Genomic DNA, 26,022 nt, shown 5'->3' with positions numbered 1-26,022 from the left:
TTTCCTACTAAAACTGAACTTAGTTTCTTCAAGCCTCTCTTTTCCCAATAAAGTTCCAAGAATGATCCAAATTCTTATTGGTAAATAGGCAGTCTGACAATTTTGAGTATCGGGCTAAGTAGTCCTGAGCAAAACAATCATATTAGAAGGGTTTGTTCCCCCTAAGCTGTCAAAACCTGAATGGAGTAGGCATGGATTTATAGAACATGATTTTGGCCCCTGGATCTCCTAAGAGAAAAAAGTAGTCAAAATGTCAAGGACAAGATCAGACTTGGTAAACCTGCCTCAGTATTGCCAACCACAAACCTGGAATCCCATTTTGAGCAATTACTGGTAGTCCTGTTTAATTTGAAATTCAATTTATGTAGCTCTTAATTTCAAGCAACTCCAGTATGAAAGAGAGGCTTTTATAGTATACGTTTGGGATATGTCCCTCTCTGTGTTTCTGGAGAAGAGACACGTTTTAGAACTTTTATGATAGATGGATGTAATTTGCTTTAGTGATTCAGAAGCAGCATTAATTTCTGAGGCATTTAAGGAAAATACATATTAATAAGCAAAGACTCACTCTGTCCCGCTACATCCCAAGGGGCTTCTCAGAGGAAACTGGAAGGTGTGATTTCTTTTCTTGTCCAATATACTGAATCAGGTAACTATAAAGAGCAAGAATGGGGCAGGGTTAGAAAAGACATGGGCTTAGGCATCACCATGATCACAACCTCCCCAAGAACTCAGCGTTCAGGAATCAGAAGTCCAATGACTGGCTTTACAATGCCTGGGAGGCATGCAATTAATATGATGCAATGATGGTCAGAATAACAGTGCAAACACGAGTCATTTTGATGATTCTGCTATTGACCTCTGCGGCTTGGTGGATTTTTACGGTAACTTTCACAACACATGATAAGGCTGAATGAGGTATATTTTCAACTTTTTCTAAAATTCAGAATGTACAATTAGTAATACTTTGCTTATTTTAATTGTTCTGAAACTGTAGAGGACTTGAGGAACTATAAAAAATTATTTGGTTTAATGAACTCAGTTTTCAACTTATCTCAGTCACTGATCTTATTTCCCTTAATAAGGGCATGAACAAAACTCCCCTGGCTCATTAATCCTGAAATCAGAAGTCGACTCCAAAGGGAAAAGTACTTAGCATACTTAAAATGTTGAACACTTTTACAGCTCTTTCTCATACAAAATCTTATTGAAATCTATCTTGTGAAAAAGGTTTTTTTTAGCTTTGAGAGTTTTTTCCCTTAATACAGGTGCCCTCAGTGGGCACATAATAGACTCCTTAATAAGTAATGGAAGGAAGGAAGGAAGGAAGGAAGGAAGGAAGGAAGGAAGGAAGGAAGGAAGGAAGGAAGGAAGGAAGGAAGGAAGGAAGAAAAAGGTTCATTTTGTATATGAGAAAATTCAGAGGACTTAGTGATTTGTCCAGATATATTGGGCTGGTGGAATTCAAGCTTTAAACCCCCAATCTTAAAATCCATCATTCTTTATTACTCAATACTGCTTTTGCTCTGCCTAGAAAATCAAATAAGATATTGCAATTTATAGAAAATCACAGTATCATGTTATCTCCAAATAGTTGTTCACTGCTAACATTTGATTTCAAGTCTTCACCAGTCTCTTATTCTGATTATTAATTCTAAATTCAACTCACTGTAATAAAATCTTAACTCTAGCTGCAAACATATTCCCAAATTAGACCTATATAGTCAAATGTCACTAGCAGCTTTAAGGCATGACTTTGGTATTTAACTTTTTATGCTAATTCTTAATTTGGTTCCAAGGCTTTGGGCAGAAGTTTCTCATTTGCAACTCATAGCAGAGGGGCATGCTTCCTTACTTTTTTAGTGTTGCCAATTTCTCCATGTCACTCAATTTAGCTCCTAAACAAATAACTGAATTTTTCATTTAAACCTTTGAGAGACATCACAGTAAAAATAAAAATATATAGAGGTGTAAGACAAACATGGAAGGTAATGTGGTTTCCTCAGGCTTAAACAGAACAATAAATATGTGATCATATTATTTGTTTCATACTGTTGTTGACTGTGCAATTCCACTGCTATGGACTGAATTATATCCCCTCAAAAATTGTATGTTGAAGCCCTAATCCCAAGGTGATGGTATTTGGAGACAGAGCCTCTGGGAGGCAATTAGAGTTAGATGAAGTCATTGGGGTGAGGCCCTCATGGTGGAATTAGTGGCTTTATAAGAAAAAGAAGAGAAAGATTGTTCTCTCTCCATCATATGAGGACATGGCAAGAAGGCTGCCATCAGTAAACCAGGAACAGAGCTTTCACCAGGAACTGAACTGGCCTGGATCTTGATCTTGGACTTTTCAGCGTCCAAAATCATGAGAAAACAGATTTCTCTTGTTTAAGCAACCCCGTCTTTGACATTTTGGTATAGAAGCCCAAGGAGACTAATGCACACAGCAATAATTTTACTTTAAAAAATCTGAGTTATACTCAGTCTATAATTAATGAGATGATTAAGACTGAGTATTAGGGCTTCTAACATTTAGCAAATGTTCCCTGGTCATTTTCATTATTAATCTTTACCAGCATCAAAAGCGACATGTCAATATTCTCACCTCCTTTTTATGAAGAACCTTGATGCAGGCAGGGCTATTAAGTAGCATGACAGTTTGCCAGATCAGCCATTGAACCAACCACAGAGACCAGACTTCAACTTGAGGATCAAAGTTTGTTTCTTTAGGCCTACTCATACTCATCTTTATGAGTCACATGTTTCTGGAAAGGGCATTCAATGCTAAGGAATCAGTGGTATAAATTAAATAGCCCCCCTCTCCCTGACCTTCTTCTATCAAAGTTCTTGTAACAGAGTAATATTTTTACATCTCAAACTCTCTCTCCTGGGCCCAGACCATGTCTTTTTGTCTTTGTTTTTCTTCTTAGCTCCTGGCATGGAGCCTTGCACAAAAGGAACCTTCATAATTGTTTGGTGAATGAAAAAAAAAAACTTAATAAAAAGGCTGAACTAACATATAAATGTAACAGGATAAAGTGATTAAGAGTGCAGGCTTTGGAGTCAGGCAACATAGATTTAAATCCCAGTTATGTAATGTCCTAGATGGGTGACTGCAACCTGACTAAAATTCAGGTGAGTATTATACAGTATCTCACTCAAGTGAGGATGAAACAAGGTAATGCATATAAAGGACTTATTGTGATATCTGACATAACTTCCATGAGTTCACCCACCTCTGTAACTTTGTAGCCTCACAACATTTTTTTTTATCTCTTATCTTTATCTCTCTTAGCCTTAGTTCCCAGTGGGGAAAAAAAGGGAAACATAAGGTATACCTTCGAGAGTTGTTAAGAAAATTCAATCAGAAAATATAGTGAGTTTGAAAGCATAATACAATGATTATTATTATTATTTCACTGTCCAGAAAAGTTATCTCTTTGGAAAGTAGTTATGATAAAGTAGGACCAGCATCAAACTAGGATATGAGAACCAGATTCCAATGTTGGTTCTACCCTCATAAACCTAGGCGAGGCATTAAGTTCCCTGGACCTCGGTTATTCTTTGTATAAAATCAGATGGTAGTCTAGATAATTTCTCAAATCCATTCTACCTCTAAAATTGTATAAACCTAAATCACTGTCACTTATAGGTCTGAGTTTTTATGATTTGCCTCATAATACAGCTATGAAACATCACCATGATGAGTAGTCAACAGATATTCTAGAGATGGACAAGCTGAAATGCTGTGTGACCAGTCCCCAGTCCAGCCAAGGTCAGTGGCAAAGGACACAGATTCAGAAAAAGAGATGCTTATGCCCAGTTCAGGAGAATGATTTTCCCACTGAGTTTCAACTGATTCTATATTTAAAATTCTCTTAGTTAAACAAGTTATGGTACCTGTATAGGAATATATTCATTCAAATGATGTGGTAGAAATTTTAATAAGGTAAAAAGATATTTATGAAAAATTAAGTTACAAAATGAATATATTATATATTCAATATGCACATACATGCGTGCGCGCGCACGCACACACACACACACACACACACACACACACACACACACACAGGAGATTAGGAATACTGACAATCCCTGAGGATGAAAGACATGAAGACTCCTCTGGGTAGGGATATGGTAAGGAGTGGAAAGCACATTAAAAAGCTCTGAGGATCAGGCCAAATGATTAAGTTAAGCATCTCTCTGCTAGTGCACAGTTCCCCAGTACTTCAGCTTTTGTGCCTTGTCTGGAACCTATAAATGTGGATGTTACTGCTTGCTCACCAGTTTTTTTAGAAAATTAAATGAGAAAAAAAAAAAAAGTATATTAAAGCCTCTCGCCTGTCCACACGAGGTGTTGGAGAAGTGTCAGTTCTCTTCCACTCCTGGTGAGAGGCTCTGCTTAGTAAGGGCAAGAAAAATGCAATCCTGTTTTGTTTCTCCATAATTTCATTCCATTTCTCAAAATGGCCTCCTAAAGAAACTTTCCTAAATAAATCCATTCCTTTCTTGATTTTATTGTGAGTGTCCTTCTGCTTTTTTTAAGGTTGAGAAACAACAGTTTATCATTTCATTGCTATATTTCTTCATTTTGGCTTAATTCTTGTCTGGACATACTTGGGTAGAAAGATTGTATGAGGTACAGAAACAAAGCACTATTTTTTTTTTTTTTTTTGCTGTGCCTGCAACAGAGTTACATTATTGATTTTTATAACCTACTCTTTCATCAATATCTCTTTATGTCCTTAAGTATATTTCTGAGTCCACTGATAACCACTCTTTATTGATGAAATTTCTTCATTTCTGACACTTACCCCTGCCCATTCACACACTTATTCCTCAGTCCTTCCATGCTTTTTTTTTTCTTTTTTAACTAATCACTTATTAACAAAAATAAAGGGGATGTTCCAGGAATAGAGTAAATTTTAGAGCTTCACAAATTGAAACTGACTTAATGAGGTACAATAATACTGTTGTACATACAAATATGAGAAGCCTTTTTGTTAATCGCACTGTCTTAATTATTTTACTTAACTAGGGTATTATATTCCTGTTTCATTCCTAGGAAACTACTATTCCTTCTATAAAGGTACAGCCAGTCACTTCTGATGACCTCACTACTACACTCTCCATTTCATTTTCCAACATGAGCTTATGTGGGTATTACAATAATAAAATACCTGAAACAGCTAAATCAGATGCAACTGCAATTTGTGTATTCCCTAAAATATTAAGATTTGGACTTCGCTAACATCTGGCTCTCTTAAATAGTATGTATCAAACCACAGCCAACAAATTAGCTTAAAAGATAATCACTGACACTATCTTAGATGAGGGAAGTACAGAGGAATGTGCGGAGGAGGAGCAAGGATTTGAGAGATCTGTTTACTACTGTAAAATCCTGTCAGTTCCCCACAATACCTACAGGTCTAGCATATTATGCCAAGCCTTATTCTCAGTCAAAGAAATACAAATTAAGATAATTATAAGGAAGTCATTTTGAAGAACTGCCTTCAAAGCTTGTTCAACATGGGGATTTTCAGATCCTGTCTCAAGTGGCACTTTGAGCAGATCTGCAAGAAAGCTAGGTTTCTGAAATTTTTAATAAGCATCCCAAGTGATTCTGATGCAGAAGTTTCAGGCCCCATGTTTTGAGAAAAATTGCTTAGTAGTCCAAAAACATGCCTGACAAGTTAGCAAAATAAGCAAAAATTATAAAATCCAAAGTTGATGGGACTGTGAACAGGGACATTACTAATTGCACTATGGATTTGCTACAGCTCAGAGAATAATGCACAGCAGAAGCTATTAAAGCAACCGGAGCCTCTTTCTTTCCTTTGGGGAAACCACATCCCAAGGAACTATCTTAGAATATTTATTTTAGAGTTAATAGCTAAAGATAGTCAATGAAGTACTATTTATAATAGAAAAATATTAGACAAAAGTTACCAATGATAAAGCAGTTTATCTATTTCATACATGTCTATTCAGCACTTATTATGAAAGATAAAGTACTAAGCCCTCTAGAGATATTACCATTTATTTAATCCTCTTAAAAACACTTTATGATGGCTAAGCAAATAAGCTTTATTAATTGTTAACATGAACATATATTTTGTGGATTTTTAAATCACACACATGTGGGTCATAATGATTAATGGAGACATGTAAACTAATAGAAGGTGAAAATGGCAGAACACAAAATAGTAACAACCCAATTACAACTTTTTAAAAGAGACATAAAGATTATCAAAGATTATCAAAGGTAAATATAATTAACCCACTGTATGCTATATACAAAAATTAAGAGAGAAAATCCAAGAGTTCTCATCACAAGAAAAAAATTTTTTCTATTTCTTTAATTTTGTACCTATATGAGATAATGGATGTTCACTAAACTTACTGTGATAATCATTTCATTATGTATGTAAGTCCAATCATTATTTTATACACTGAAGTTAGAGTTCTTTATGTCAATTATATCTCAATTAAAAAAAAGATTACCAAAGGGATTAGTGATATAAGAGAAGGACAGTTTATGAGTATTAGATATTTTTCTACTAAATTATTTGCTTTATAATTTTTTAAAACACACAATTCTGGATATTCACAAGCTAAGACAAGGAGTGAAAATTTTCCTGTAGGTCAACAATATGAGGATTAGAGAATGGAAATTATAAAAACAACCAAAACCTTCCAATGAAGGGTAGTAATACATATAGAGAGAAGAGTGAGTTTTATTTGATCTGATTAAGAGCTGAAGTTCCAAGTTAATTCTCAAAGATTTTTTGAAACTTAGAAATGTTTTTCAAGAAGTCTAAGGTAAATTTTACTCATGTATAACTGAAAAATTGTGCTATACACTGGAATTTGACACAACATTGTGAAATGACTATGACTCAACAAAAATAATGTTAAAAAAAGTCTAAGGTAAATTTTAAAGGTCAAATAAGCACCAGATTTTACCATTTCTCCCTAGTTTCTCTCATCAGGGTTGACTAGCAAATACTAGTCAAATTTCTCTTGCCACCATCAAGACCACCTGGACTCCGTGTCCTAGACACCCTTCTTTCAGCAAGCAATGAGTCATGATTTCAGTTATTCCCATATATACTGTCAAAGAAAAGCTACAAGGGCAGCTGTAAAGATAACCCCTATTATGGCTCAGATCCTAAAAGACATTTTTATGGGCAGATCTTTCACTAAAATCTTTTTTAAGTCCCTTTGAATTGGCATATTGCCAGAGAGGGGTTAATATTCCTGATCATTTGTTTTAGCCTAAAACACACAAACACACACACACACACTTGCACTAATATCAAAATCTGTAGGAAGACGAGTTTTTCAAGTTTATTGACATTTAGCCACTTGGAGGAAAACTGGCAGATTCATTCCAAAGTAATTAATTTTTGCTGAAAACACTCAGAGGTCTGTTTTCCCAAAGCAACCCTGAGAGCCATGCACTGCACTGGTAAGGGCATACTTCATTGGATGCCATCATTACTTTCCATCTGGCAACAGGTGGCCATTAATATGAAATGTTAAACTAATACTGAAATGAAATCCTTGCATAATCAGTGATTTTGGAGAGGACATAAGTGTTTGAAAGTCTGAAAACTGCTCATTTCTCTAAACAAGCAAGCCTTCATTTCAAAGTCTTCAAAAAAGAGAAAATGAGCCACTGGTATCAGCTATAAAAAAGTGGTTACTTTTTGCCATTTACAGAAATTAAATCAACTGGAAAAGTGAAATGTAGAATTGAAATCCTTCTGGCTAAATGCAGGGTAAGTGCTGTGATAGCCCACCACAACCACGGGGGTCTGAGGGTCGTGGCGCCCCACGCAATGATGGAGTCCAGTGAAGCGTGCCCTTAAATGTGTATATTAAGTGAAAAAAGCCAATCTAAAAGTCTCCATACTATACGATCCCAAGTATATGACATTCTGGAAAAGGCAAAAATATGGAGACAACACAAAGATGAGTGGTCGCCAGGGTTTGCAGAGTGGGGAAGGATGAACAGGCTAAGGACAGAGGATCTTTAAGGAAGTAAAAATGCTCTGTATGATACCATAAGGATGGAAACATGACATTATGTATTTATTCAAACCTTTAATGTACAGCTCCAAGTGTGATCCTTAACGTAGACTATGGACTTTGTGTGATGATAATGTGTCAACGTAGGTTCATCAGTTGTAACAAATGTACCACCCGGGTGGGGGATGTTGATAATGGGGGAGGCCACGCATGTCGGGGAGCAAGAGGTAGGTGGGAAATCTCCGAAAATTCCCCTCAATTTTGCTGTGAACCTAAAACTGCTCTAAAAAAATAAAGTCTCAGTAAAAGAAATATTCTAAGCAAAGAAGAACCACTGGATTATGTGTCCATCCTCTATATGTCATGTTTATTTGGATCTCTAATGCAAGTATATCTACTGAAGCAATCTCAATGCTTTAGGGGTACATCCTGTAAACAATAGGAGGTCAGGAACAAAATGCCTAGATTTCTGACATTCCTAAATGGTCAGTCGTGTGCACGCGTATGTACGGTTGAGCATGCCTCTGCAGGCCACGCTCACCACTACAGCAGATCACGCAAGTATTTGACTTGTACGTCTGATAAAACACAAACTGAAACTTGAGAGAAACTTGTGAGAAGGCTGCACCACTCTACGCTGGGCTGGAACTATGAAAAACAAACCTGGATGTTGAGTCTACAGAGCAGTAGAGTCAGTGAACCCTAATAAGAAAAATATTCTGCCCTTACCCTTATAGAATGCCTTGTGAAAAGCAAGGTCTGTTAAAATCATGTTCTTCCATTTCAACAAGTCCCTCTGATGCAAAAGAGCCTGACTACCCAGCCTGTTGTCTCTTCTCACCAGGAAGCCTACTGCTTATTTCTGTTATGTTTGTCTCAGGTTTGAAGTTTGCCAAGATCACAAACTGCTAGAACCTTTCTCTTTTTAATTTCCTTCTTTCCCAACTAAATCCTTAATTGTCAAAAAATATTAAAATGGAGATAATCTCTCATTGGAGCATTTGTGAAAATTGCAGAGTCCTCAGTGACTTCCGGTGTGACCGGGACCAGCTGCTGATAGCAACTTAGATAACAATGCGTTTCAAACAGCTAATCTAGTGAGGCTTTCTAAAAATATTAGTAATAAAGTCCAAGTGATTTAATTTCTCTAGCTGAGTATAACGCAAGCTCACTGACTCCGTGCGTCATCGGGCTCTGGTTGCTAGGAAATCCGTGAATAGAACTTAATATGCATTCAGCAACACAGCAACAGGCTGCAGACGCAATTTATCTCCATGGATGCTCCCTCAGTTGCCTTTGAAATGACATTAAGATAACTTTGAAGCATTCAAGACAAGTCAGAGTTGGCGAACACAAAGGAAACAAGCCATTTTTGGAGAACCATCTGGACTTCCGGCACAGCTCTGTGAAGGTCACACTCCTCGGGCTGTGCGTATCTAAGTGTACATCCTGTGTAGGTAGGAATTAGGAGGTAGGGAGCCAAGGCCGTATCTTGAGGAGTGAATGAGGGGCCAAGAATGATGCAGCCGTGTGGGGTCTGGGAGGCAGATGCATCTAAAATCAAATTCTAGGTCGGTAATAGACTAGCTTGGGTACAGAAATTTTTCTGAGCTTCAGTTTCCTCTTCTACAAAATGAGAGTAACAGTACTCACCTCACAGAATGATTGGGAGCTATAGATGTGTGTATCTAAAGTCCTTGACATAAACAGCAGTGCAACTATTGACATGACACAAAATATTAACAAAAGTAGGAGAAGTGGAAGTGGAAATAGCAGTGGTAGACTTAGCAGCATCACAGCAGCGGAAACAGTAGTTACTGCTATCAGTCCTATGCCACCTGGATATCCTCCACTGCTGCCACTACTGGAGATAACTGTGTAAGAAGAGAAGAATCCTTTAGCTTCAAAGCTTTGCACTAACATCGTGACCTAAAGACAAACTAAAAGCGATGTACTTCTGGCAACTAGTTTATAAAGAGCCCTAGAGCAATCAGTTTCACCAAATCTCACTGCCTTTCATACTATTATCACTATTGCCTGCAGAACAAAGCATGTGGATGATGGCGCCACCGCCTGGTAGGACAATTTGTTGGTGGCAGAACTTTGACTTATTGTTGCCCAAGTCCCAGAATTCACGCTATGAAGAATTCCTTGTTTTTACATCAGAGATGACAGAGATGAGAAGGACTTCAGAAGTATACACTCCTTCCATAGCTCTCTCTTCCTTCATCAATTGGTCAAGAAAACATTTTAAACAACTTGACTGTTAATCTATTCGAAGGCACTGTGCAAGATCTGATCAGAGCAATCTTCCACGTGATGGGTAACGTCTACCCTAACTGATAGGAAGAGAAGTTAAGCAACCCATGTGATTTAGAAAAGTAAACTCCTCCAATATTTCCCCAGTGTGACTTGAAACTCCATGCATCCACTTCTTTGCTCATTCCTAGGAAAGTTCCAGGTCTGTCCCCTTTCTAGGTTCTGAACCAATGATAAGCTTCCCTGAACCCTAAATGAAGACTCGTTTGATTTTAAATCATGGAAGCAAACACTTCTTTTCTTAAAGGATCCCAGCAGATGACGCTGCATGAAAATTGTCTTACATATGTAACTGGAAGGATTTTTCCCCAATTCTTCCGCCTCTCTGCCTAGAAATGCCCTCTTACAGCTGTACGTGGCAAAGCAACTACATTAAAAATATTTTGGGCATGCAGTGCTCCACATAAGAGAAATACTTCTTAGGGAAAGACAGATTATGAAGTTTACAGATAGGACTCTAGGACAACTTGTGAGGCATTCAAAGCTTGCCTCCTTTCCTTCCATTTTCAGGCCTCCACCAAGAGTTTCTTGACAGCAAGTTGTTCTTTTCTGGGGACAAAGTGTCCAGGGTCACTGGAGGACAGAGATTTCCACCTGAAGATACAAAAAGGAGGAACTGGAGGATATCAAGAGGTAGTCTGTCTGTGTCTCAGGCACTGCGGGGATTGTTCTGATCATCGTGACATTTCTGCAATTCCTGGTTATCCTACACGAAAATCACTGAATAGTCATCTCAATATTGAAAGCACAAAACTTTCTGGCAGCTCTATCAAAACTTTCCCTACGTAGAGATCCATTGTTAGGGGTGACTGAAGTCATGGGTCAGCTGAGTCTGTGCTCTCCGCCACAGAATAGGAGCCTGGTCTCCAAGCCCACGCTGAGGTTGGTTTCTAATTCCACCCCTAGAAAATGAGGATTTTTGAAAAAGATCCCTTCTTTTTTTTCCAGCAAGTGTGAAAAATTAGGGACTTCATTTGCCTGTTGTTTTTATTTTCTACTCTCTGCACAGAGAAGAGCGTGAAACATATCAAAGAAGTAAGAGGGTATCCAAGAAGATTTGACTTACTTAAACAGTGTGTCCTAGTTCAAGGGCGGTGCCCTCTGCTTAAATGCATTTAGAAGTACTCACACGTTACATGGATTCAGGAAATAAAAAGTCATAAGTGACATCTAGACACCTGGTTTTTAAAAAGTAGTTTGGCTTGAAATTTTTCAGTTTGAACAGGAAGTAGTGGAGTGAAAGGGCTGAGAGGGGACTGGGTTTGGTCCCAGGTCTGGCCTCTGCTGGCAGGGCGGCTGTCTGGTGGGCATGGAGCTTTGCCAAGCTTCAATTCTTCATCTGAGAAATGGAAAAATTCAACCTTCTGAGATAGTTGAGTCTGTTACAGACAAGAAAACTCACTCTCAGGAAGTCTCAAGAACTGCCATGTTCACAAAGCTCATCAGAAAGGAGCCAAGATTCAAAACTCAGGTCAGCTTCCTCCAAGGATGACCGCCAACCTGTGCTCTGTGGTCACCTGCCAGGTGTTGGGGTGGGGAGGGATGTAAGTGGCAAATGAGCAGGGATCCAGAATCTTCCACTCCAACCTCAGCAAAAGCAGCTCTACAGAGATCATTTGTATATACTGAGTTTCTGTATACAATTTTGTTCAGGAAATTATTCCCTAGCTAAGGGATACATTGAAAACCTCTCCTGTATTGTGCTGCCTTCCAGCATATGCCTTCAGTTTCTAGAACAGTGCTATTCCAATAGGATTTCCAGCCATGATGGAAACATTCCCTACCTGCCTTGTTCAGTACAGTAGCCAGTAGCCATTTGTGGCTATTGAACACTTACAACGTGGGTAGAGTTATAAGCAAATGAATTTATTATAAAGTAGAACCACCCCCCTTCTCCTGGGCTGTGTCCTTCTCCCACCTCCCCTGGCAGAAGCCCAGGCACCTGGGTTTTAGTCTCTGCTGGTCAACTGACCCCACCCCAAAGGAAGAAGGGCCTGGATCAGGGGGGGAAGGTCAAGGAGAAGCCCCCACTTCAAATCACAGCTCAGAGAAGTGAGAAAGTCTTCAAGTCAAATGTCTGTCTCTAATGTATTATTGTTACAGCTAACTTCTTCCTCAGCGACTGAATAAACACAAAATCAGATTTCTTTTTTTTAAATCCTGATTTCCAAAGAAACCAGTGCATTCATAGCTCAATTCTCTTCCCATAGGCGTACCCGCCCCGCCCCCTTCCATATCTCAGTGAATCAAGAATCAGGCCACCTGACAGCAGAGGCTAGGAGCAATCATTTCTCATATTGTCACCGGATGAATGCCTGAACAATGCTTCATTTAAACAAAATCTGAGTCCCGCAGCTTCAAAATGCCAGTACCTTTCCCCCAACCAATTCCACAGTGAGTCTGCATTAATTCATTCAGACACACTGGAGTTAGACATTAAAATACAAATAGTCTGAGCTAGATTATTCCTCTCCCTTGGAATAAAAAGGGGTCAATGGATCAAAGCTGGAAGATATAATTCAGCACCCAGACAGAAATAAGACTTGTTAAGATAGAATTCTCTAGGGAGACTGCTTACCCAATTTTGCCCCCCAGAATCTAGACTGCCATCATTGCACAGGGCCCCCCAAATCCTCTATGCCAGGCATCTTCACAGGTCCTTGGGGTACACTAATAACAAATCTCTGCTCTCACAGAGCTGAGATTTAATAAGCAATTAAATAAGCAAGAAAATTTGTAAGTTTGTGACATTAGGAGCTATGAAGGAAACAAACGGGACCATGTTGAGACGGGGTGCAGCTCCTTTTAATTGAGTGGTCCTGTAAGGTATTTCTGAGAAGGTGATGTTGACATTGAGACCTGAGGCAGGAGCAGGAGCAGGAGCAAGTCGTGGAGTTTGCTTGGTGATGAGGACCAAATGGAGCACTGGAAAGCAAAAGGCCGAGTCAGAGAAGAGACTGCCATGATGGAGGAAATGTGCCCAGTGTGGACGAGCTGAGGAGGGAGTGACCAATGGTAGGAGATAAACTTGGGAGGCGGCAGGAACCAGGTTCTCCAAGAAGCTTAGAGAGACGGGGAGGAGGAAGATTCATTCCCAAGTGCCCTGAAGCAGATGGTGACAGGGTTATAAGCAGGACTTCGTGAAAATGACAACGGGGATTTTTGAGAATGAGAGAGTCAGGAAGTCAGGTCCTCTTGATGAGGTAGGAGGAAACTCTTAGCACGTGCTTAAGGAAAGCATTCTAGGCCCAACTGTCTTTTGCTTCTGAGTCTCACTCCTCGAGACTTCCCACCAGCCACACCAGCCACACCAGCCACACCAGCCACACCTGCCCCTGCAGAGCCTCATCCTTTGCCCCCGCTTGCTGTACAGTCCTGATGTTCTAAGCCTCATCAAATCCCTGCTTTTCTTCCACCTAGAATGAGCTTCTCCATATACCCACACGCCGCACACTTCCTTGCTTTTTCCAGGTTTCTGTTCCAATTTCCCATTTTCAGTGAGGATTTCTTTGGCCACCCAACCCAAAACAGAACCCTTTCTCCTTCTCTCTTTCTCAATCCCCCTTAGTCTGCTGGATGCATCTTTATTTTTCTTTATAGCAAGAAGCACCACATGTTCTACGTGTGTCTGTTTATTGTCAATCTCCTGTGAATACAATAGAAGCTTCTGGAGGGTATGACCTTTGCTTGTGTCATTCATTCTTTCATCCTCCATGTCTCTATCAGTGTCTGGCACATAGTATGTGACTGATAAGTCTATGCTAAATGAAGTACCGCAGTCACACCTTGTCCTTTTATACCTGAGAGCCCAGAATTTGATGCAGGTAAACCTGGCACCAGTCAGCATCTTCTGCAGTGGGAGGAGGAGAGGAAGCCCATTCCAGAAGGGAAATCACCTCTTGCTCAGACACTAAACTCAAAATAGACGCCGCCGGTGTGCACGTGCCTCATGCAACCCCTCAGCTTTCCCCATGGAGAAGCAGCTCAGGAGCCATACTGGTTCAGTATTTCATGCCAGTATCTTCTACAAGTCTACCTTGAAAGACATTTTTCCTTGAAGAGATTAATATGGATCAGCAAGAAGAAGTGAAAACACTCTATTGTAGTTGTATTAAAAGCCAAAAAGACAGCATAAAAACCAACCTCTGTCCATTATATTACAGTTTTCTCCATGGAAGACACCATAATTGTTCAGCAGGGCACCCACAGCACCAAGGAACCTAGCAGGCTCTCACTACATGTTTGCTGTGTAACAAGCACTTGAGTTGAGGAGACATGATTTACACACAGAAAATCAACTGGAGAGCAAGCCCAGCACAAAAGGAGTTGAAAGCCAGGATTCCCCACTTTATCTAAGCCCTCCAAGCAGAAGTCACACTCAGAAAAATGAGTTCTCCAATGTACAAGGCTTGCCTCCTCCAGGAAGCCTTCCTGAACTGATCAAGTACAAACTAGAGTCCTATTGATTTCATAACTGCTGCCATACCTCACATCAGTTAGCAGTTTTCCAATACTTTAAAACAAGGACTACTTGTCTCCAAGACTAATATCCTTGAAAGTCAAATATCAAATATTTATATCACATATTCTTCTACATGCCAGCCCCGTGCCCAAAACCATGTGGGGAATGTAAGTAGTAGAGACAGTATTTTCTAGGTGTACTGTGGCTAATTAACAAGCAATCTTTTTCCATTTTCATTTCTCTAAACCATAAGCAACTTAACTATGTTTTCCCTCTCTTATTTGCATATCTACTTAACAATGTCATCGTGTTTTATATATATATGTTCATTTTGCTTACACAAAGTGAAGCTATTTTCCTACAATCACCAGAATACTGTTAACATCCAGAGCCTGGAGTTTCCCATCTGGTAGCAAATCCCACAACAAAGAGCCTTTTGGAAGCTTGGTTAATCCTTAAAAGAGATGTATTTCACAACTCAACTTTTATCTGATGTCAACAGAAACATATTTTTACAAAATGTGGCTCGAATGCAAGTATGCTGAATTCCTAGTTTAAAATGCAGAAAGATAGAAGGGGTTGTGGGTAAATTTAAATTTTTAAATTAAAAAAAAAAATTTGAAGACTAGTCTCATTAGTCGAAGCCCCTTGGATGGCCCTGAGCCATGACTCCCTGTGGCCCAGGCTATAAACAGAAGAGCTTCCAGTCAATAATGTGGCCAACATTTTTTAAGCCTCTTCTCTGGGTAAGACCCCCTGCTCGAAGTTTGGTGCGGCATACTCTACTGGGAAAGATAGAAAAAAGCCAATAGAAGCATGCAAGCAAGATGAATCCTTTCTTTTTTCCTTAGGTCACTATTTTACTCTTTCTGTTCTCTCCCTAAATCTCTAAGCCTCTTCCCTACCTCTCAGTCTCAACTGAACTGGCTTCTCATTTCACTCAGGGGGAAAAAAAAGGAACAAGAAGTGAATTTGCAAACACACCACCACCACCATCATGACCACCATCTACCAAGATACCAGCATCTGAGCCCATCTACTCTGACTCTGCTCCCATTGCAGTGGTTAAGTGGTCAATGCTCCTATCTAAGGCCAACCTCTCTTTTGCCTATTAAAGGACATTGCTGCTGCAGTTGTCCTCTCGCATAGGTCATCAACTTTTCTGTCTCTAACAGACTAATCCATCACCACACAAACAAATGCAGGATCTCTCACTCACATGTCCTCTAGCCACTTCCTGAGTTCTCTGTCTCCCTTTACACTGTGACACTAGAAATAATTGTCTATATTTGTTGTCTCCACTCTTCTCTCATTCAACTCCCTTCACGAATAATGAATTCACCAGTCACGGAGTCCCCATTGAGCAGGTCACTGCTGACCCAAAGGCAAATTCTTAGTCAGCAACACTGACACATTTGGGCACTTTCTTCCTGAAATGCCTTCTTCACTTAGCACTGTCTCTTGGGTCTCCTTCCATCTCAATGGCTGCTCACCCCCAGTTTCTTGTGCTAGCTTTTCGTCATCTTTCCAACATACAAGTGTCCCAGGTTTCAGTTCTCAGACCTCTTCGTTTTTCCATTCTCATTCAATCTAAGGACTTTAAAGTCTGTTCCCAAATGAGCAGGGACACTGGCAATTCCAAAAATATACACCCTCCCTGCCCCATATAGTAGACTCATAGACACATCTACCTGTATCACATTTCCATGTGTATATCCAATAGCATGTCATGCTCAACAAGTCCAAAGCTGAACTCATGATTTTACCCTCAAACCTGCTCCTCTCCCCGTCTTTGTCAAGTAAATGGCAAATCTATCATTCGAGTTTCTCAGGCCAAAATATAAGAATATAAACTCCTTGGGGACAGGGTCTTTGTGCAGTTTATCTTCTGCATCTATAACAGTGTCTGGCATTGCAGGTAACTGACAAATACAAGCTAAATGAGGAATACTATGGAGGTCTAAGTAAAGTACATAGGAATGGTCACTAATTCTAAATTTAAGGCACGAGGAGGCAGAGAAATTTGGAAATGCTTCATTAAAAAAGAATTTTAATTTGGTCTGGAAGGATTAGCAAGAATTTGACAAGAAAATAAGGGGAAACATTCTTCGGAGAGGGAACAGCATAAGCGAATATAAAAAGATGTGAAAATGTGTGTTATGTTTAGAGAGCCAGAACCATGTCACTGAGGTATAGAGTAAATGACAGAGCCCACTGGGAGGTAATTCTGGCAGAGTACTTTAAGGCTGGATCTTGGAGAGTTTTGTTATGAAATTTGGAATTTATTTTATAGGCAAAATAAAGCTGTGAAGATTTTTAAGCAGAGGAATAATACCTCAGAGCACAGTGTTAGGGATATAGTAGATGATTAATAAATGTGCCCAGGGCAACAAAATCAGGAGCACTTTGTTTGGTTGTTGATGGGTAATAGATTGGGGATGTCAGGGGGAGAGTACGACGAGAGTATGGGAATCTGTGCTGATAGTTACAGCACATGGGAAAGCCTGCACTAAACCGTGATACTAAGAATGGCCAGTAGAGGGCAGCTGTAGAAGAGGCTGTGGAAACAATTGCTGATGGCCCACTAAGGGTGAAGAAGGACAAATAAGAATCACAAAAGGTTACTAACTTCCTGACTTCTTCCCTGACACCCTGAAATCTTTTAGAACAACTGGAGGAAGTGCCTCCCAAATTCCTGGCTCTCTCAGATACTGAGAGCCAGACAAGGAAGAGACCGGCGATAGGCAAGCACTGGCTCCAGACATTGGATCAAAGTCGGTTCCCAAGGCATACTCTCATTTTCTCTGCTCAGTGATCCCATGTGGAAGTCAAACAGCCGTTTCCCCACTATTCTGGCATTACTTTTAGGTGGGATTCCACCACAGAGGACTTAGCTGAAGGTAGAATAAGTGGTATGCCAAAGATGGGAGGTGAGAGAAAATTTCACTATGACTAAATTTTGCTGATAATCAGCCTGGCTTCCAAGAAAGAAAAGAAAATTCTTTCTCTCTCCCTACTGCATCATATAGCTCGATTCTGCTGAACACCCAATTCTTGCTTGTCCTTTTAGTTTTATATTAAGTTATATTATGGTTTAAAGAGAGTTGGAGGCAGAAGCTAGTTGGAAAACTCAACAGCATTCATAAAACTATTAGTATTGAGAAGAATGTGTTGAGTTTCAAACTATAAATTTATAAGTAAACTTTTGGTACTTAGTCCATTAACACAAGAAATAGGATTTCTTACTCTGTTCTTTGTGTCTTGTATTTCCACTCCTCTATCAGTTATTCATTATTACGCAGCTTCTAAGATGGCACAAAGTTAACAGTAACAATTATACTAATGGTAGAGTGAGCTATTAAAATTTATCTTTATAGTCACTATATTTGTGGTGATAATTATAGTTATGACTAACTGTGATTATAGCAGCCATTGTAATCATAATAACCTCAAGGATGGTTTAATGCTAATAGCTCCATCATAAAGAAATTAGAATATAGAACTGTAACTGGATACACTTATGATTGTAACGCAAAAGAATATATGTGGATATTAGGTTAATAAATGTTAGCTTTCTCTATGAAACTAAAGCAAAGAAAATTTTGCCAAGCTCAAGACTTGATTCAGATCTGCTTTAGGCCTCCTGAGAAAAAAATGGGTATCATTCTTGAAATTAAATGCCTTACACTGAACCTAATTTGAGATTTAGGGAATGTATTGATAAGAGATTGGGACTGTATTTAATTCCAAGTGGGCCAGAGGAAGGAAGTATCCTCTCTGAACCCCATGGACCACAGTCCTTGAAGCACACTAATGAAAGTAACTGCCCAGCCATCAAGACCTATGAAAATGCCTAGAAATGCATTTCTATTGAAAAGACTCCTCTTTTCGTGTCTCTTCATACAACATACGGCCACTCTGGGAAACTTGTCAGTTTTACGACAACCATGAACTATGTGTGACTGACAATTGTAGGAGTGAATGGATGAGATTTTGCAATTCATAAATCTTATAAAAATTGGTATCATTGCCCACTGATTATTTGTCCTTAACTCTCTCTAACCTTACTTCTTCCTCCGTCCCAGAAAGATGCCACTTTAAAAAAAAATGCCATGAATAACATGAGAAAGCCATTAATTCGGAGTGAGTTAGTTCACCTTTAGGCTGTCACCTTCTACAAAGGTAGAAGAAGACAAACTGAGCCAATACCATCTTTATTAGATAGAAGAAAATGTCAAGCACCATGCTTTTAAAATAAACACAAGATATACTCATTTTCACACATATTTGCTACAGATGGAATTTTCATTTAATGACGGAAATTTCATTTAATTGTGGACCCTGGCCAAGGGCTTTAAATACCAAGAAGACATCATCATATGAGACAGCCTTACTAATAAAGCAGCCACACAGAGACAGCAAGAACCCCATCAAAGCTGGTCTCTGATGAAATATTTGATGATTAGAATGACATCAAGTTGCTCCATTTGAACTAACATACATTGTTATGGAATCATAATAAAAGCATGGCATAATGAGAATTCTCAAGGGAGTTAAGAATAATTCTTAACAATTCAGAAAATTCTGATGGAGAAGGGAAGGAAGGGATGATTTTTTTTCAGTGGTATGAACTTAAATAAGCTTCAGTTATATCATGGGTGATGAGCGTAAGAAATCTTGAATGGATTCCCAATCTGCAGTGAATACGCCAGCCAAGAATTTTCCAAAGTTTTGTTGGCTATCCAAACTCAGAAGGATCTCCAGCCTCAGAGGCCCTCTCACCAGTAGAGGATGCTGTTCTTCCATGCATAGCAAGCCCCCCACCAACCCCAACTCCATCCAGAAAGCAGCCCATATGCGAAAGGATTCCTTTTGGGCCATTTTGTGTAAGTGGTGTGGCTCTGCACTTCAGAGAAGGGAATCTTTTATTCGCCTAAAGTTAATTTAGACATGTTCATGGCGATTTCTAAATCTATCAATTTTAAGGAAGTGAAAACACTGGAGTGCAGTGGGAATGAGCTAAATGCTGCCTAAAACACAAACATCAGACACGATTTTCTCTTCTGTGAATTTCTAGCTCCCCATTAGTGAATCTGAAAACAATGCCTTTCAGTGGAGGGAGGATGCTTCTTGAATTGATCAGAATTTCCCTCCTGTGAATGAGGCCAAAGTAAAGGCTGGGGGCTGTAGAACAAATAAAAACAAGACAGTCATTCAAATTAATAATAATATATTTTTTAAAGAGCTGAAGGGGGAAAATTTGTCTCCAAAGGAAAATGAAAAAAAAAGAGAGAGAGAGAGAGAGAGAGAAGATGAGATTTGCCAGGAGGGAAGCGAAGATAAAACATAAAAGCCAAGAAAATGAGTATAATATAAAGGAAAATAAGAAAAAGACTCATTCCTCTGAAAAAAAAGAGCTTGTACAAACACAAGCAGGATAAAATTAGACAGGGACCCTTTCTCTCCCAGTAAGTTACCTTTCATTCATCTGACAAGCATTTCTTGAGTGTCTTGCCCCTGCAGAGAACACTAGAAATGCAGGTACAAAGCTGAATGGCACCCAGGTCTTATTTCCGGGGATCTTAGAATCTAAGAGCAGAGATAAACCATATAGAAAGCATAATAGAAAGAAGAAAGTAATAAATGTCATGAGAGAAATAGGCAGGAAGTATTATTATGACATGAAGAGTAAAGTTGTCCTTGTGTTGATGGACGAGTAGAGGAAGACCTCATAAAAGGAACAGAGTTTCAGTTTGAATAGGATGAATAGAATTCAATAGGATTTGGGCATCCCTTATAGAAAGAAGAAATGAGGTGACTGAAAGTTCAGCAATGGGAAAGTAATTTGTTTTTTAACTGTGAGTATTTGAGGAGAGAAGGAGTAGGATGCAAGACTGGTAAGAGGCTCATAGAAACCAAGCCCTGAAGGCCCTGGGAAGTCAGCCTAAGAGGTGTAGACTTTACTTTTCAGGCAAAAGTTTCTTAATCTGGGTTTGTGCACAATTTTCAAGGGGCCCGTAAAGCTCCTTTTATATTTTTGTGATTGTGGTTTTTTCCCCACTGGGAAGAGAGCCATTAGTCTTCATCAGATTCTCAAGTGAGTTCATAACTCAAAACAATTTAGAACTTGGGGAAGACATCTCTGATAAGGTATCTGTCCAGCTCACAAAAGCGTCTCTCCTTTTTGGATACTGACCTTGACACACAAGGACTGCGGCCTCTAATAGCCAGAGCTGTACTATCTGACCACGTCGCAAAAGTCACAGCTGAATGAAGTTGGGGCAACAACTCACCCAAGTCGGCCCAGTCAGATCACAACGGTTTGCAGATGTGACTTGAGTAACCCTGAGACTGGATGTATGGGAATCAGAACTCTAGATAAAGTATTCATGAGTTCCTTACTTCCCTGTATCTGCCACTACTTTGATTTCTGCCCTTCATAGTGCTAGACTGTTCAAATCTTTCTTGAATTCTGTGAGATACCCAATATCCTTCCAATATATTTGGGGGGGGGGGTGGGAGGACTGGCTTCCTTCGTTGTAACCAAGAGAACTTTGATTATTATTCAAACACTGCAATCAGGCAGTCAGAAAGGATTGAAATGTTTGCACAGGAGCAGGACATTAGCTAAAAATTATTTCAGTAACGCCAGAGTTATCTTTAAATGTTTTCTCTACCTTCAATCCTCAACATCAAATCAACACTATCTTTTGCCCATTTTGTTTGCACAAGGTGTCCAGTATCCAGTCTCACTGTAGCTATCCTGGGTCAAGTCCTAATTATTTTTCTCCTAGACCATTGAAATGAGCTTCTAAATGGCCCCACTAAGTCCAGGCTTCAGTCCATTCCTCACACTGATGACGTGTCTTTTGCAACTCATATGAGACCACATGCATCAAAATCAGCTCTAACATATTAGCCCTACACATTTCCAGTTAAAAAAAGAAAGTCTAAACTCTTCAGTCCTGCATGCAAAGCTCTTCACAGTCTAGCCACAACCTACATTTTCAACATCATTAACCACAGATGATACTGTCACAGTCACCAGATTTCATCTCAGATCAAATCACAGGCTTTAGGGCTCTACACAGACTGTTCCCTATGTTTGATGTGACATTTCTCTTCTTCCTGCTCTGGTCATTCAACAGAAGTGTCATCTATGTATCTATGTTGTCCTTCCCTGGTCCATCCAGGCAAAATTTTTCTCCTCATCCTCTGCATTCCTGTAGCAGGGGATTTTATTACAGTTCGACTTATCACAGCCATTTGTTCACCTCTGCCTCCCCACTGTCCTGTAAGGTGCTCAAGAACCTTTATATTAAGAATCTAAAGCCATGCTTTCCCAAAGTGGGTACTTGATCGATATTTAAAGGACATGCAGAAGGAATTGGCAGATGTCAGAATGAACAAAAGTAATAAAGACATAATGTGAGAGGGGAGTGGAGAGGACCTGGTATGGAGTGTGGCTAATCTCAAAACCCTTCCAGAAGGCAGGATTGGCCAGTGGTGTCCAAGTCTGGAGAGCAGTGGAGGAAAGGTCAAGCGTGGGGAAAAGTCACTGAATTCAATGATGGGAGGCCACTGTCATGATCTATTCATAATGTGGAGATGAGGGACTGGAGAAGGTACAGTGCTGGTGTGTGAGGAGGGGGAAGACAACACAAGAGAGAGAAACGGTTTACTTCTTTAGGAAGGAGGGAAATAAAATAAGGTTAACCAGAGGGACAAGTCCAGCGAGGCAGAGAGGGATATGAGAGTTAGCATGGCCAAGAGACAGAAGAGCCTCCTCTTTGAAATAGAAAATAAGTCTGGATACAGCAATTACTTTGGAAGAAAAATGAGATATCTTAAATCTGAGAACGGCGTAAATAGAAAGGACAGCAGTCCCCAGTGTGATCCGTTCACTCAGCAGCACAAAGAGCACTTCGGTTGCCTCTCTCAAGAACTCTCCCCCAAGCAAAGTTCATCCAATAGAGAGTCAAGACAAAGGTAGAATAACTATAATTTTGTAAATGGGAGACGTTAAGGACATAAAGACAGCAGAGATCACTTGAATTGTATCCGTTTCACGTCAAGGGCACCCTTATAATCACATTTAGTTACACATGGATGGGCTGTGGAAACAGCTGGGTGGACCTTAATTTAATTTAACTAATTGATTTATTGGTTTCATTAATTGCTGTCAAAGGATACAAATACTGTCCCCAAGGGCCACAGTTTAGTTGGTCATCACTACAGCTTCTAGAAAAGTAATTGGATTTCTTAGTTTAGCCCTCGAGGTGAGCTATCAGAGAGCTAGCAGAATTTAACAATATAGTGCCATGGAAAATAAAGACAGAGAACAGCCTATTGATGTAAACAGTGCGTCTTTCTTTCTCATTTCCCTCAGTGACAAGGTCTTTTCCCATTAGTCTTATTTAATTCCTTTTTATCAGAGTAAATTACTTTCATTTCTTCCCAAGCACTCTCTCTACTATCCTTTTCTTTGGATTTCAGCTTTCATTTTTAACCTTGGCTCTTCTCTAATTATCTTAGATGCCATCAAATCTTCTTCATACATAAATGGGATATGAATCAATAAATAATTGATAAAATTGTTAACTCCGAATCTTAAACTGACTGTTTGGTTTTTCCCTGTTAAATTGCAGTCTCTGCATATAATGCTAAAGCCCAGAACATTGAATTAAAGATATTTCTCTTTATTTTTTTAAGTAAAATTAAAATGTCTACCCAATTGCTTTTAATGGAAATACAAGTTTTGAGAAGGAAATAACAGTAATTCAGAATCCCAGATTTATTATCTTTTGATCCTTTCCCTATGTATGCCTAAATCTCAAGGAAAAAGAGCTATAAATAAAACCTTCAAAAGCTGCTTGCTCTGTGACACACCAGGGCAGAAGCAGCACTTTTAACCATGAAAGAAAATCAGGGAGAAAAATGTTCTCTGTCCATCTCCCCTCTCTCCTTTCCTCCCTTCCTCTCTTCCTTCTCCAGACAGACTTGACATCTCTAGGATTCTAAGGAACCTGCGTCTGTGCCCCATAAAAATTAGCAGCACCATAAACACATGGTAGCTAATGTACTGGGGAAAGTGTAATCATCACTAGATAAGGATGCTAAGCAAAGCACAGAGAAGTGATGTGCAAACATATAGCAATAGTTGAGGGAAGTCACTTATTCCTGCACACATAGGAGACATCCCCCGGAAAGACTTCTCAAAGTATCTGGTAGAAAGATGGGGATCGTGAAGCTGCTTGAGTCTGACATCAGTCATGTAAATAGAAGGAACCAATGAAATTTGAGCCATGGCCATTGATATGACCTCATTCATCTGCCGAGGCTGGTAGAGCCCAGGGACAGGTGTTAAGATTTTCTTAGACTTCAAGAAATACGTCTGTGCCCCATTTCACAGGACGTGTTCTCCTTTCTCCATACCCCTTTTATAATTAATGGATATGCCCGTTACAAAAATGCAGATTTCCTTTTAAATATTTAAAATTTGATTCCCAAATTAATTTAGGATTCCATTTATTCTGAGAGCATGGATAAAAATTATCTTATGCTGGCAGGATGAATGCAACCATGTGTATTGTGATTAATGCAGGAATAAGAAGACTGAAGCGCAGGGATAATTTCAATATACCAATGTCAACTCACAGTCTAGAGGAAAGGTTTCACAAGAGAAACTCTCTGATGTCCAAAGCGCTGCTAGAAGTAAGCATGACTAGTTTAAATCTCGAGTTCTCAACTCTCCTATTTAGTTTGTGGTTTAGCACTGCCTCTCATGTCGTTTTATACTTGAGTAATTTTGTTATAGATATAAATTCCGGCACCTTTCCTTTTAAACCATATTTTTGTTATAATATTAGGGAGCTCCTGGAACACTAGAGTTCAGTTTTTACAAAATAATAATAATATTACTTTAACTGTCTGTAAAATATAGTTTGCTTGCTACAATGACATTCACACTGAATTACAACACAATTTTACATTCTACAGTTTAAGACCCTCAACATGCTTTCAGCTTTTATGACTACGATTTGGTTTTAACTGTACATGTAAAATGTAAATATAGTAACATTTGCTATAATGAACCAAATGATCTAAATGTGCTAAAGAGGGTCAGAAACCTTTGAAAACTACCTCGATCTTTTCCAGCCAGTAAACTTCCTCATCAACATCACTGCTAACATCATCTTGTCGGTTGGGGGCCTTTTGACAGAAGAACATGTTAGGCAATGTCTGGTGGAAATATCACAGTGGTGGGGGCTGGAGTGGCTGTGCAGTCACCCAGACTCTCTCTGGGCAATCAGCCCTTCTGATAATAATTCTAAAAACTGATTCATGAGCTCTTAAAACTGGAAAGGCTCTTAGAGATCATCTAATAGAACCCGACTCCCTCAATCGGGACCTGCTTCTAGCCACACGAGGGATCTGGTTCTCCTTTCGTTATTTCCCCTAGTTTTGCTTATACGATACCTCTCCCTGCTCCGAAGCCAGAGCTATAGCAGCGGTCCAAATACCTGTCCCTGTGACGCTTCCAAATTCGACTTCACGTCCATTAACTGAAAGCTGGCATCCGTACAGTGTAACTCTTTTTATTTACTGTGAAGAATGGAAGAGAAAGAGAAGAGAAACTGGACTAAGCCAGAAGCACTTTGCACAAGGAACTAAGGCTGCACAGCTCCAAGGACCAGCTGCCCACTATGCTGCAGCCTTCCCCGGAAACTGCTAGTGAGCTGAGGATTAATCAAAGACGACAAACCGCAAATTGTCTCCAATATGAGGACTCTAAATCCTGCTCATTCTTCAAAACCTAGTTTAAATATCTTCTTATGAACCAATATTAATAATTAATATTATTCCCCCTGAGTCCCAAGCACTTTGTATATATCTCCAGGGTAGTTGTTTAAGAGTCTGGCTTCCAGTGAGATAATGCAGTTTGTTGAGAAAAGTGATTCTATCTTATCATTCTTGTATCTTCAGTGCCTGGAATAGAATAGCTGTCTAATAAATGTCTGAATGTAGAAGAAAATGTCAAAGAAAGACATGAAGAAGATAGCATATTCTTTTTACTGAACATTAGGGAGCATCAGAAAAAGAATGTAACAACAGATCAAATCTCTTCTCCTCTTTGTATGACCAGAAAAAGCCTACAAATATAGTCAGACAATCCTAAACAGTGTAGTAAATTCATTTCT

At 39.4% G+C, this 26,022-nt stretch overlaps 1 long non-coding RNA gene across 3 annotated transcripts in view; it reads right to left on the bottom strand.

Moving 5' to 3' along the window:
• Window positions 1–26,022, bottom strand: part of LOC106728889 — a 488,051-nt gene that overhangs the window by 223,845 nt on the left and 238,184 nt on the right. For 2 of the 3 annotated variants that reach the window (XR_004321543.1, XR_004321544.1), the window contains one exon: window positions 569–653. The exons of the other annotated variant lie outside the window; for it this stretch is intronic. This is a non-coding gene — a long non-coding RNA (uncharacterized LOC106728889). The remainder of the gene's footprint in view (window positions 1–568; window positions 654–26,022) is intronic. 3 annotated transcript variants of the gene reach the window in all.

The sequence above is a fragment of the Camelus ferus genome, chromosome 7, assembly GCF_009834535.1.
Source record: "Camelus ferus isolate YT-003-E chromosome 7, BCGSAC_Cfer_1.0, whole genome shotgun sequence".
NCBI lineage: Eukaryota > Metazoa > Chordata > Mammalia > Artiodactyla > Camelidae > Camelus > Camelus ferus.
The sequence above is the reverse complement of the archived record's forward strand: the minus strand, read 5'-3'. Positions and strand labels throughout refer to the sequence as shown.